Here is a 12,361-nt window from a genome sequence, read left to right on the forward strand (position 1 = left end):
CCTCCATTCTCTTCACTCTGAGTTGACATGTGCCATATTTCTTTTCTCTTCTCTCTTTCTTCTTATGAGTATGTAACCACAGAATTTTCCCTGTCCTTTAGTACTCTGCTCCTATGTTCTCATGCATCCCCTTGACCCAACTGGAGGTCCCTTCTTTGCAGGAGTCACTGGAGGAGAATTATAGGGATACCTGTAATCCACACAAATGTATAACAAAAAAAAGAAAAATGTACCCAAATTTCTTATGGGTATCAGTTGACACTAGTGGACAGCGGACAGGCAACGGGTTGAGGATGCAGATATAACTGTTCTGAAATCCTATCTCTGCCACATACAAGCTGAATGACTTGGATAAGTTTAATAAATATATCAGTAATATTAATGATAAAGTCAGCTATGATTGAGGGTCTATTTCTTGTTTTGAACTTTGTATATTTTATATCTAAACTCCACAATGACTCAAGAGGAAGGTATGATTATCTAAACGTATAAAAAAGGAATGAGACTTAAAGAGGTTGGCAGCAGGCTTTGGTTCCTCACCACCCGTGCCTCTCCATGGGGCTTCTCTTGACACGGCAGCTGGCTTCCCCCAAAGTGTGTGATCTGAGACAGACAGAAAGGAAGAGGGAGACGGAGACAGAGAGATAGAAGCCAAAGGCCCTTTTATAACTGATCCCCAAAGTGACATACCATCACCTCTGCAGTATCCTACTGATCACACAGATCAACCCTGGTACAATGTGGCATGTGGGAGGGGATTACACAAGCGTGAGAATATCAAGACGCAAGGTTCACTGGGGGTGATATTGGAAGTTGGCTGCCACATCAACAATATCAGGATGGGTAGATGTTCCTGGTTAATATTTTTATATTCATAAGAGTAAAATTTGCATGCCATTAAAAAATCAGAATAAGTGTATAACGCAAACATCACTTCCCTGTAGGTAGCCTCCTCCTCTCCAACTGTTATAATTCTACTGTCCAAAGATACATGCTTTTCAACATTGTTAGCTTTTTTTGAGTAGTTATTCTAAGGTGATACACAACATACATTTATATGATTTGTGATCACCTCTAGAGATTGTCTTGCTGCTTTGGGTGAGGATGCAGCGTTCTTACCCCCGTAACCCAACAGCCGCCCTCCTGCCCCACCGTGCACAAACGCATACCTCCACAATTTCATCTCTCCAATAGACCGTAAAAGCCTTCTTGCCTGATGTGGAGTTGGTTGGTTAACAGAAGAAGCTGGTTAAAGAGAGTAATTACACAAAAGGATATGTACCTTTAATATTTGGTTTTAACTTAAAGTATGTCATTGTACCTGAATTCCCCAAGCTTTTGATACACAGCCAAGGTCTTCTTTTTGCGAGTGGATCTACTGATCGGAGGTTGCCACCATTTTCTTGTATGAATTGCATTTATAATGCATCTTCTACCATTTCCAGTTTGGGAGTCTTTAAAGTAGAATAAGAACTTAACTTAAAGGTCCCTGCACAATTTTATGACTGTAGAATCTTTTCATAGTTTGTCATTTTTCTTCATTCTTCTGCAGCTGTCTCTCCCCTGGCTAATTTAGCCACAACATGTTTTTAGTGATTTTCCTTTAACTGTATAGAAGATTTCAAGTTTTTATGTAATACAATCACAACTACAACTGGCATAAACAGCTTCGGGAACAAACACAAGTTTGTAAGCATACAACTCAACCAGTGAGAGCAAATATTGCACAGGTAATGTACAGAGTGACCCACGAGCTATAAGTACTCAATATTCTGAGGATATCAGACAATGTATTTTATGCAAGAAATTGGGATCATCTTTCAATCCCAGAGTCAGTTAAGTGGAATCCATTAAAAGATTTTCTGTGTTATTTCTTCTCGTAGAAAGAGTAAAGTAGGGACTTCCCTGGTGGTGCAGTGGTTAAGAATTTGCCTGCCAACGCGGACAGGAGTCCGATCCCTGGTCTGGGAAGATGCTACACGCCATGGAGCAACTAAGCCCATGCACCACAACTACTGAGCCCGAACACCTACAGCTCTTGCTCTGCAACAAGAGAAGCCACCGCAATTAGAAGCCCACGCACCCCAATGAAGAGTAGCCCCCGCTCGCTGTAACTAGAGAAAGCCCGCGTGCAGCAACAAAGACCCAACTCAGCCATAAATAAATAAATAAATAAATAAATAAATATTTTTAAAAAAGAGTAAAGTTGGGAAAGGAAGGCCATCTGCCCCAAGAACTTAAGTTGTTAACATCACAGCAACTGAAGAGACAAAATATTCAGAAAAGCAGCCATAAAATTCCAAAAGAACCGTGAACTAGTTAAAGAGCAAACCAGCTCTGCCCACCTAAATAGTAGTTGATGAGATTATCACTGAATAATAATCTCTACCTCTTCATCTAAAAAAAAAAAAAAAAAAGACTAAATTATGATCAGTGTAGTCTATTTCAGGATATGGAGAGTGGGGACATGGTATAAAGATTTCCATCCAGAACATGGAAATAAAAGTTTGGTACCTGTGATGTGTAAGTCTCTACCATTCACCTTAGGAACCCCACATATGCAGCAGCAATGCAATTTAGGGAACTGATCCATTCTCAGAAAGTTGGTTCTGATTTGTCTTAGTCAATCATAGTCTCCTGTCCTTGTGATTGGCCTGTGCCCACTTGGGCCAGAAAGTCACCAAGAAAGATTTACTCACCCTAACTTCTCTGAAATTTCTTCATTGCTTTTAAAACAAAGCCATGGGAAGCATTCTATGCTGAACGCAAATGAAGATGAATAAATAATGCCCAGGTTTTTCCTAAGGGCTTTGTTGAGACCATGAACCTGATGACAAAGTCAAAATACCGATGAGGGAAGTGATTAGAGAATTATAAAGAAATCGAGCCATGATCACCCTATGGCAGAAAACTTGGTTCCAAGTTACATGAGCAACAAATGTCCTTATTATTTAAACTTGTTTGGTCACATGTCTACTCCTTATATCCAAACCTGCCCTATTTTCTTTTTCGGTATTTAAAAGACTCTTCTTCAATTATGAAAAAGAATTCTCTATAGGGGGCACTTCAGTTTCTATCAATTCAACAAAACTAGGTATTACTTTAATTTATATATTAAACTAATAGAATTTGTTACCTCAAGAGATAGACTAAGCTGAAAAAGACAGTTATAACAGGGTTATTAAAGAAAGCCCTTTGGGTCAAAAACAATAACCCTCTATGTTTGACATCATAGCAGGCAACAACATCAACTCTCAAAATATCCTGTGGGGAAACTGTCAGAACTCAAGTTCTAGAATGCATGGGCCAAGGGTCTAACTGAAGGACATGTTTCTGCTCACTCTTGGAGGGTGGAGCCATTAAAAACATAATTAGATATTTCTAGCTGGGGTCAATGGTAAACTCACCACGCCAGACACTAAACTCTACCAACCAGAAGTCTTTCCAGTGGAAAAATATCTACCTAATATTACTTTTATCCTAAAGTAAAGGGGAGAAAGGAACATGGTTATTGAAGTTAAATAATTTGCCCAGCGTCACAGTACCACTAAATAGCTGACCTAAAATTTCTGTTACCTAACCTAGGAATTATTCTATTCACCACTATGTTATATGTTTAACTGAATTCATTTCTTTAACTCAAAAGCTAAAAAAAAAAAAAAACTTGGAAGCCAAGTATTACAGGGCATGCATAACTATAATGATTAGAAATATCTTCCAACACTTTCCTTTACTGACAGTTAACTCAGCTTCCTTTGTACCCTCTCAATGGGCCAAAGGGGTCCTTCTGCCTTTTCAAATAAAAGAGCTTTCTGTTGTGGGTTTCTGGAAAGTGGTACAATAAATGCGTTTGCAGTGACTTTACCTTGGAGTGAGATGGTAAATGTATAGCACATCAGTCCAAAGGGCTTCTGAGGCTGATTCCACTATTTGATGGAGAAATAGCTTTTCAAGTTTAGAAAAAAACTACTATCAAAAATCCAGCTTGATGAAAGTTAGTCACTATCATTCTTTAAAAACTATATTCAAACAGATTGTGCTTTTTCATCCACTCATCTCACAGTGGTGTGCTGAGTGGTTTGGTTATGACATCAAGTTATTGAATGAAAAAAAATAAAGGTTAAAAAAAAATGGATGCCTTGGGAAGCAGGCTGGAATTGCTGGGGAAGATGGCGGAAGCGTAAGACGCGGAGATCACCTTCCTCCCCACAGATACACCAGAAATACATCTACACGTGGAACAACTCCTACAGAACACCTACTGAACGCTGGCAGAAGACCTCAGACCTCCGAAAAGGCAAGAAACCCCCACATACCTGGGTAGGGCAAAAGAAAAAAGAATAAACAGAGACAAGAGAATAGGGACGGGACCTGCACCAGTGGGAGGGAGCTCTGAAGGAGGAAAAGTTTCCACGCACTAGTAAGCCCCTTCGCGGGCGGAGACTGCGGGTGGCGGAGGGGCAAAGCTTCGGAGCCGCGGGGGAGAGCACAGCAACAGGGGTGCAGAGGGCAAAGCGGAGAGATTCCCGCACAGAGGATCAGGGCCGACCGGCACCCACCAGCCCGAGGCTTGTCTGCTCACCCGCCGCGGCAGGCGGGGCTGGGAGCTGAGGCTCGGGCTTCGGTCGGAGCGCAGGGAGAGGACTGGGGTTGGCGGCATGAGCACAGCCTGAAGGGGCTAGTGAGCCACGGTTAGCCGGGAGGGAGTCCGGGGAAAAGTCTGGAGCTGCCGAAGAGGCAAGAGACTTTTTCTTACCTCTTTGTTTCCTGGTGCGCGAGGAGAGCGGATTAAGAGCGCTGCTTAAAGGAGCTCCAGAGACGGGCGCGAGCCGCGGCTAACAGCGCGGACCCCGGAGACGGGCATAAGACGCTAAGGATGCTGCTGCCGCCACCAAGAAGCCTGTGTGCGAGCACAGGTCACTATCCACACCCCCCTTCCGGGGAGCACCGCCACTACCAGGATTCCGGGATCCAGGAACAACTTCCCCGGAAGAACGCACGGCGCGCCTCAGGCTCGTGCAACGTCACGCAGGCCTCTGCCGCAACGTCACGCCGCCTCTGACCCCGCAGGCCCGCCCCGCACTCCGTGCCCCTCCCCCCGCCCCCGGCGTGAGTGAGCCAGAGCCGCCGAATCAGCGGCTCCTTTAACCCCGTCCTGTCTGAGCGAAGAACAGACGCCCTCCGGCGACCTACACGCAGAGGCGGGGCCAAATCCAAAGCTGAGCCCCGGCAGCTGTGAGAACAAGAGAAAGGGAAATCTCTGCCAGCTGACTCAGGAGCAGCGGATTAAAGCTCCACAATCAACTTGATGTACCTGCGTCTGTGGAATACATGAATAGACAACCAATCATCCCAAATTGAGGAGGTGGACTTTGAGAGCAAGATTTATTATTTTTTCCCCTTTTCCTCTTTTTGTGAGTGTGTATGTGTATGCTTCTGTGTGAGATTTTGTCTGTATAGCTTTGCTCCCACCATTTGTCCTAGGGTTCTATCCGTCCGTTGTTTTTTTTTTTTCCTTAAAAAATTATTTTTCTTAATAATTATTTTTGTATTTTAATAATTTTATTTTATCTTACTTTATTTTATTTCACTTTAATCTTCTTTCTTTTTTTCCTTCCCTCCTTCCTTCCTCCCTCCCTCCCTCCTTTCTTTCTTTCTACTTCCACTAATTCTTTCTTTCTACTTTATCTCCCTTTTATTCTGAGCCGAGTGGACGAAAGGCTGTTGGTGCTGCAGCCAGGAGTCAGTGCTGTGCCTCTGAGGTGGGAGAGCCAACTTTAGGACACTGGTCCACAAGAGACCTCCCAGCTCCACATAATATCAAACGGCAAAAATCTCCCAGAGATCTCCATCTCAACACCAGCACCCAGCTTCACTCAACGACCAGCAAGCTACAGTGCTGGACATCCTATGCCAAACAACTAGCAAGACAGGAACACAACCCCACCCATTAGCAGAAAGGCTGCCTAAAATCATAAAAAGTCCACAGACACCCCAAAACACACCACCAGACGTGGACCTGCCCACCAGAAAGACAAGATCCAGCCTCATCCACCAGAACACAGGCACTAGTCCCCTCCACCAGGAAGTCTACACAACCCACTGAACCAACCTTAGCCACTGGGGACAGACACCAAAAACAACGGGAACTACGAACCTGCAGCCTGCAAAAAGGAGACCCCAAACACAGTAAGATAAGCAAAATGAGAAGATAGAAAAACACACAGCAGATGAAGGAGCAAGATAAAAACCCACCAGAACTAACAAATGAAGAGGAAAGTCTACCTGAAAAAAAATTCAGAATAATGATAGTAAAGATGATCCAGAATCTTGGAAATAGAATAGAAAAAATGCAAGAAACATTTAACAAGGACCTAGAAGAACTAAAGATGAAACAAACAATGATGAACAACACAATAAATGACATTAAAAATACTCTAGATAGGATCAATAGCAGAATAACTGAGGCAGAAGAACGGATAAGTGACCTGGAAGATAAAATAGTGGAAATAACTACTGCAGAGCAGAATAAAGCAAAAAGAATGAAAAGAACTGAGGACAGTCTCAGAGACCTCTGGGACAACTTTAAACGCACCAACATTCGAATTATAGGGGTTCCAGAAGAAGAAGAGAAAAAGAAAGGGACTGAGAAAATATTTGAGGAGATTATAGTTGAAAACTTCCCTAATATGGGAAAGGAAATAGTTAATCAAGTCCAGGAAGCACAGAGAGCCCCATACAGGATAAATCCAAGGAGAAATACGCCAAGACACATATTAATCAAACTGTCAAGAATTAAATACAAAGAAAACATATTAAAAGCAGCAAGGGAAAAGTAACACACAAGGAATTCCCCATAAGGTTAACAGCTGATCTTTCAGTAGAAACTCTGCAAGCCAGAAGGGACTGGCAGGACATATTTAAAGTGATGAAGGAGAAAAACCTGCAACGAAGATTACTCTACCCAGCAAGGATCTCATTCAGATTTGATGGAGAAATTAAAACCTTTACAGACAAGCAAAAGCTGAGAGAGTTGAGCACCACCAAACCAGCTTTACAACAACTGCTAAAGGAACTTCTCTAGACAAGAAACACAAGAGAAGGAAAAGACCTACAATAACGAACCCAAAACAATTAAGAAAATGGGAATAGGAACATACATATCGATAATTACCTTACATGTAAATGGACTAAATGCTCCCACCAAAAGACACAGATTGGCTGAATGGATACAAAAACAAGACCCATATATTTGCTGTCTACAAGAGACCCACTTCAGACCTAGAGACACATACAGACTGAAAGTAAGGGGATGGAAAAAGATATTTCATGCAAATGGAAACCAAAAGAAAGCTGGGGTAGCAATTCTCATATCAGACAAAATAGACTTTCAAATAAAGACTTTAAAACAAAGAAGGACACTACATAATGATCAAGGGATTGATCCAAGAAGAAGATATAACAATTGTAAATATTTATGCACCCAACATAGGAGCACCTCAATACATAAGGCAAATACTAACAGCCATAAAAAGGGAAATCGACAGTAACACATTCATAGTAGGGGACTTTAACACCCCACTTTCACCAATGGGCAGATCATCCAAAATGAAAATAAATAAGGAAACACAAGCTCTAAATTATACATTAAACAAGATGGACTTAATTTATATTTATAGGACATTCCATTCAAAAACAACAGAATACACATTCTTCTCAAGCGCTCATGGAACATTCTCCAGGATCGATCATATCTTGGGTCACAAATCAAGCCTTGGTAAATTTAAGAAAATTGAAATTGTATCAAGTATCTTTTCCAACCACAATGCTATGAGACTAGATATCAATTTCAGGAAAAGATCTGTAAAAAATACAAACACATGGAGGCTAAACAATACACTACTTAATAACGAAGTGATCACTGAAGAAATCAAAGAGGAAATTTAAAAATACCTAGAAACAAAAAAAAAAAAAAAAAAAAAAAAAAAAAAAAAAAAAAAACCTAGAAACAAATGACAATGAGACATGACGACCCAAAAGCTATGGGATGCAGCAAATGCAGTTCTAAGAAGGAAGTTTATAGCAATACAATCCTACCTTAAGAAACAGGAAACATCTCGAATAAACAACCTAACCTTGCACCTAAAGCAATTAGAGAAAGAAGAACAAAAAAACCCCAAAGTTAGCAGAAGGAAAGAAATCATAAAAATGAGATCAGAAATAAATGAAAAAGAAATGAAGGAAACAATAGCAAAGATCAATAAAAGTAAAAGCTGGTTCTTTGAGAAGATAAACAAAATTGATAAACCATTAGCCAGACTCATCAAGAAAAAAAGGGAGAAGACTCACATCAATAGAATTAGAAATGAGAAAGGAGAAGTAACGATTGACACTGCAGAAATACAAAAGATCATGAGAGATTACTACAAGCAACTCTATGCCAATAAAATGGACAACCTGGAAGAAATGGACAAATTCTTAGAAATGTACAACCTGCCAAGACCGAATCAGGAAGAAATAGAAAATATGATCAGACCAATCACAAGCACTGAAATTGAAACCATGATTAAAAATCTTCCAACAAACAAAAGCCCAGGCCCAGATGGCTTCACAGGCGAATTCTATAAAACATTTAGAGAAGAGCTAACACCTATCCTTCTCAAACTCTTCCAGAATATAGCAGAGGGAGGAACACTCCCAAACTCATTCTACAAGTCCACCATCACCCTGATACCAAAACCAGACAAGGATGTCACAAAGAAAACTACAGGCCAATATCACTGATGAACATAGATGCAAATATCCTCAACAAAATACTAGCAAACAGAATCCAACAGCACATTAAACGAATCATACATCATGATCAAGTGGGGTTTATTCCAGAAATGCAAGGATTCTTCAATATACACAAATCAATCAACGTGATACACCATATTAACAAATTGAAGGAGAAAAACCATATGATCATCTCAATAGATGCAGAGAAAGCTTTCAACAAAATTCAACACCCATTTATGATAAAAACCCTGCAGAAAGTAGGCATAGAGGGAACTTTCCTCAACATAATAAAGGCCATATATGACAAACCCACAGCCAACATCGTCCTCAATGATGAAAAACTGAAAGCATTTCCACTAAGATCAGGAACAAGACAAGGTTGCCCACTCTCACCACTCTTATTCAACATAGTTTTGGAAGTTTTAGCCACAGCAATCAGAGAAGAAAAGGAAATAAAAGGAATCCAAATCAGAAAAGAAGTAAAGCTGTCACTGTTTGCAGATGACATGATACTATACATAGAGAATCCTAAAGATGCTACCAGAAAACTACTAGAGCTAATCAATGAATTTGGTAAAGTAGCAGGATACAAAATTAATGCACAGAAATCTCTGGCATTCCTATACACTAATGATGAAAAATCTGAAAGTGAAATCAAGAAAACACTCCCATTTACCATTGCAACAAAAAGAATAAAATATCTAGGAATAAACCTACCTAAGGAGACAAAAGACCTGTATGCAGAAAATTATAAGACACTGATGAAAGAAATTAAAGATGATACAAATAGATGGAGAGATATACCATGTTTTTGGATGGAAAGAATCAACATTGTGAAAATGACTCTACTACCCAAAGCAATCTACAGATTCAATGCAATCCCTATCAAACTACCACTGGCACTTTTTACAGAACTAGAACAAAAAATTTCATAATTTGTATGGAAACACAAAAGGCCCCGAATAGCTAAAGCAATCTTGAGAATGAAAAACAGAGCTGGAGGAATCAGGCTCCCTGACTTCGGCCTATAGTACAAAGCTACAGTAATCAAGACAGTATGGTAGTGGCACAAAAACAGAAAGATAAATCAATGGAACAGGATAGAAAGCCCAGAGATAAACCCACGCACATATGGTCACCTTATCTTTGATAAAGGAGGCAGGAATGTACAGTGAAGAAAGGACAGCCTCTTCAATAAGTGATGCTGGGAAAACTGGACAGGTACATGTAAAAGTATGAGATTAGATCACTCCCTAACACCATACATAAAAATAAGCTCAGAATGGATTAAAGACCTAAATGTAAGGCCAGAAACTATCAATCTCTTAGAGGAAAACAGGCAGAACACTCTATGACATAAATCACAGCAAGATCCTTTTTGACCCACCTCCTAGGGAAATGGAAATAAAAACAAAAATAAACAAATGGGACCTAATGAAACTTAAAACCTTTTGCACAGCAAAGGAAACCATAAACAAGACCAAAAAACAACCCTCAGAATGGGAGAAAATATTTGCAAATGAAGCAACTGACAGAGGATTAATCTCTAAAATTTATAAGCAGCTCATGCAGCTCAATAACAAAAAACAAACAACCCAATCCAAAAATGGGCAGAAGACCGAAATAGACATTTCTCCAAAGAAGATATACAGTCTTCCAACAAACACATGAAAGAATGCTCAACATCATTAATCATTAGAGAAATGCAAACCAAAACTACAATGAGATTTCATCTCACACCAGTCAGAATGGCCATCATCAAAAAATCTACAAACAATAAATGCTGGAGAGGGTGTGGAGAAAAGGGAACAGTCTTGCACTGCTGGTGGGAATGTAAATTGATACAGCCACTGTGGAGAACAGTATGGAGGTTCCTTAAAAAACTACAAATAGAACTACCATATGACCCAGCAATCCCACTACTGGGCATATACCCTGAGAAAACCATAATTCAAAAAGAGTCATGTACCAAAATGTTCATTGCAGCTCTATTTACAGTAGCCCGGAGATGGAAACAACCTAAGTGTGCATCATCGGATGAATGGATAAAGAAGATGTGGCACATATATACAATGGAATATTACTCAGCCATAAAAAGAAACGAAATGGAGCTATTTGTAATGAGGTGGATAGACCTAGAGTCTGTCATACAGAGTGAAGTAAGTCAGAAAGAGAAAGACAAATACCGTATGCTAACACATATATATGGAATTTAAGGAAAAAAATGTCGTGAAAAACCTAGGGGTAAGACAGGAATAAAGACACAGACCTACTAGAGAATGGACTTCAGGATATTGGGAGGGGGAAGGGTAAGCTGTGACAAAGCAAGAGAGAGGCATGGACATATATACACTACCAAACGTAAGGTAGATTGCTAGTGGGAAGCAGCCGCATAGCACAGGGAGATCAGCTCGGTGCTTTGTGACTGCCTGGAGGGGTGGGATAGGGAGGGTGGGAGGAAGGGAGATGCAAGAGGGAAGAGATATGGGGATATATGTATATGTATAACTGATTCACTTTGTTATAAAGCAGAAACTAACACACCATTGTAAAGCAATTATACTCCAATAAAGATGTAAAGAAAAAAAATGGATGCCTTGGGAGATTGTATTTATTGACCAAAGAAAATGGAAAGAGCACTTTGACATAAGCTCAGTCTTATAGCACCTCAGGAACATAAGCAGAATAGGTATCATCAGCTCCCACATACAGAAGAATAAATCTAGAATGCGAACATCTGGTCACATCACCAAGTCCAAGGACAGCCTGGACCAAATACCTTTAGTGTTCACTTCATGATCCACTGATCTTCTATTTCTCCATGCGTACACAATTTCCAGCAAGGTGAATGCAGTGTGCAACCAGGTTGATTTTTTTCAGATATGAATTTATATGATTATAAAAATTGCCTTCATATTAAATCTAAAGGGAAAACAAGGAGGTAGGAATATATCACTATATATAGAGTTTAAAACCTTATCCATCTCTAATTAGATAACAACTACTAATAATCCATTGAAGAAAGTGTCTACTTCCTCAGTCTTTACACCATGGGCTCATATTTCCTACCCAGATTTCTGGAAAAGACTGTTGGAACAGAGAAAAAAACCCAGACTGGGCAGGTATAATTTTTAGCCACACCACCTACTACTTGCTCCCAGAGAGGAAATCAGGGTTACCAATACAGTATGGCAGGTCGCAACTTTTCTAATTTGGCTACCTCCATTCACTTGGAAAAACACCAAAACCAAAACCAAACCAATAAAACTTCATCCTCACTGAGCCCTTCCCCTTTATTGACTTGTTGAATAATTTAAAAAGTGGAAAGCAGCAAGCTACTGCTCCAGAACTTTTATAAAATAGATTCCTGGTCCTATTCCAGACCCACGGTCTCAAAAATCTCAGTGAGTGGAACATGGAAATATGTATTTTTAAGAAGGTTTCCAGGTGATTGTGTATGTTAAAGTTGGAGAATTTCTGGCCTTGGGCATGAAGCCCCATTTGAAACTTTCTCTGCCTAAATGTTTTACTCTTAATGATCTTACCCTGGCTTTCAGAAAAAGACAGAAGAATACTAGAAAGA

Source organism: Delphinapterus leucas, chromosome 9 (assembly GCF_059928025.1).
Source record: "Delphinapterus leucas isolate spDelLeu-1000000601 "Yukka" chromosome 9, BTC_Dleu_Yukka2, whole genome shotgun sequence".
Classification (NCBI taxonomy): domain Eukaryota; kingdom Metazoa; phylum Chordata; class Mammalia; order Artiodactyla; family Monodontidae; genus Delphinapterus; species Delphinapterus leucas.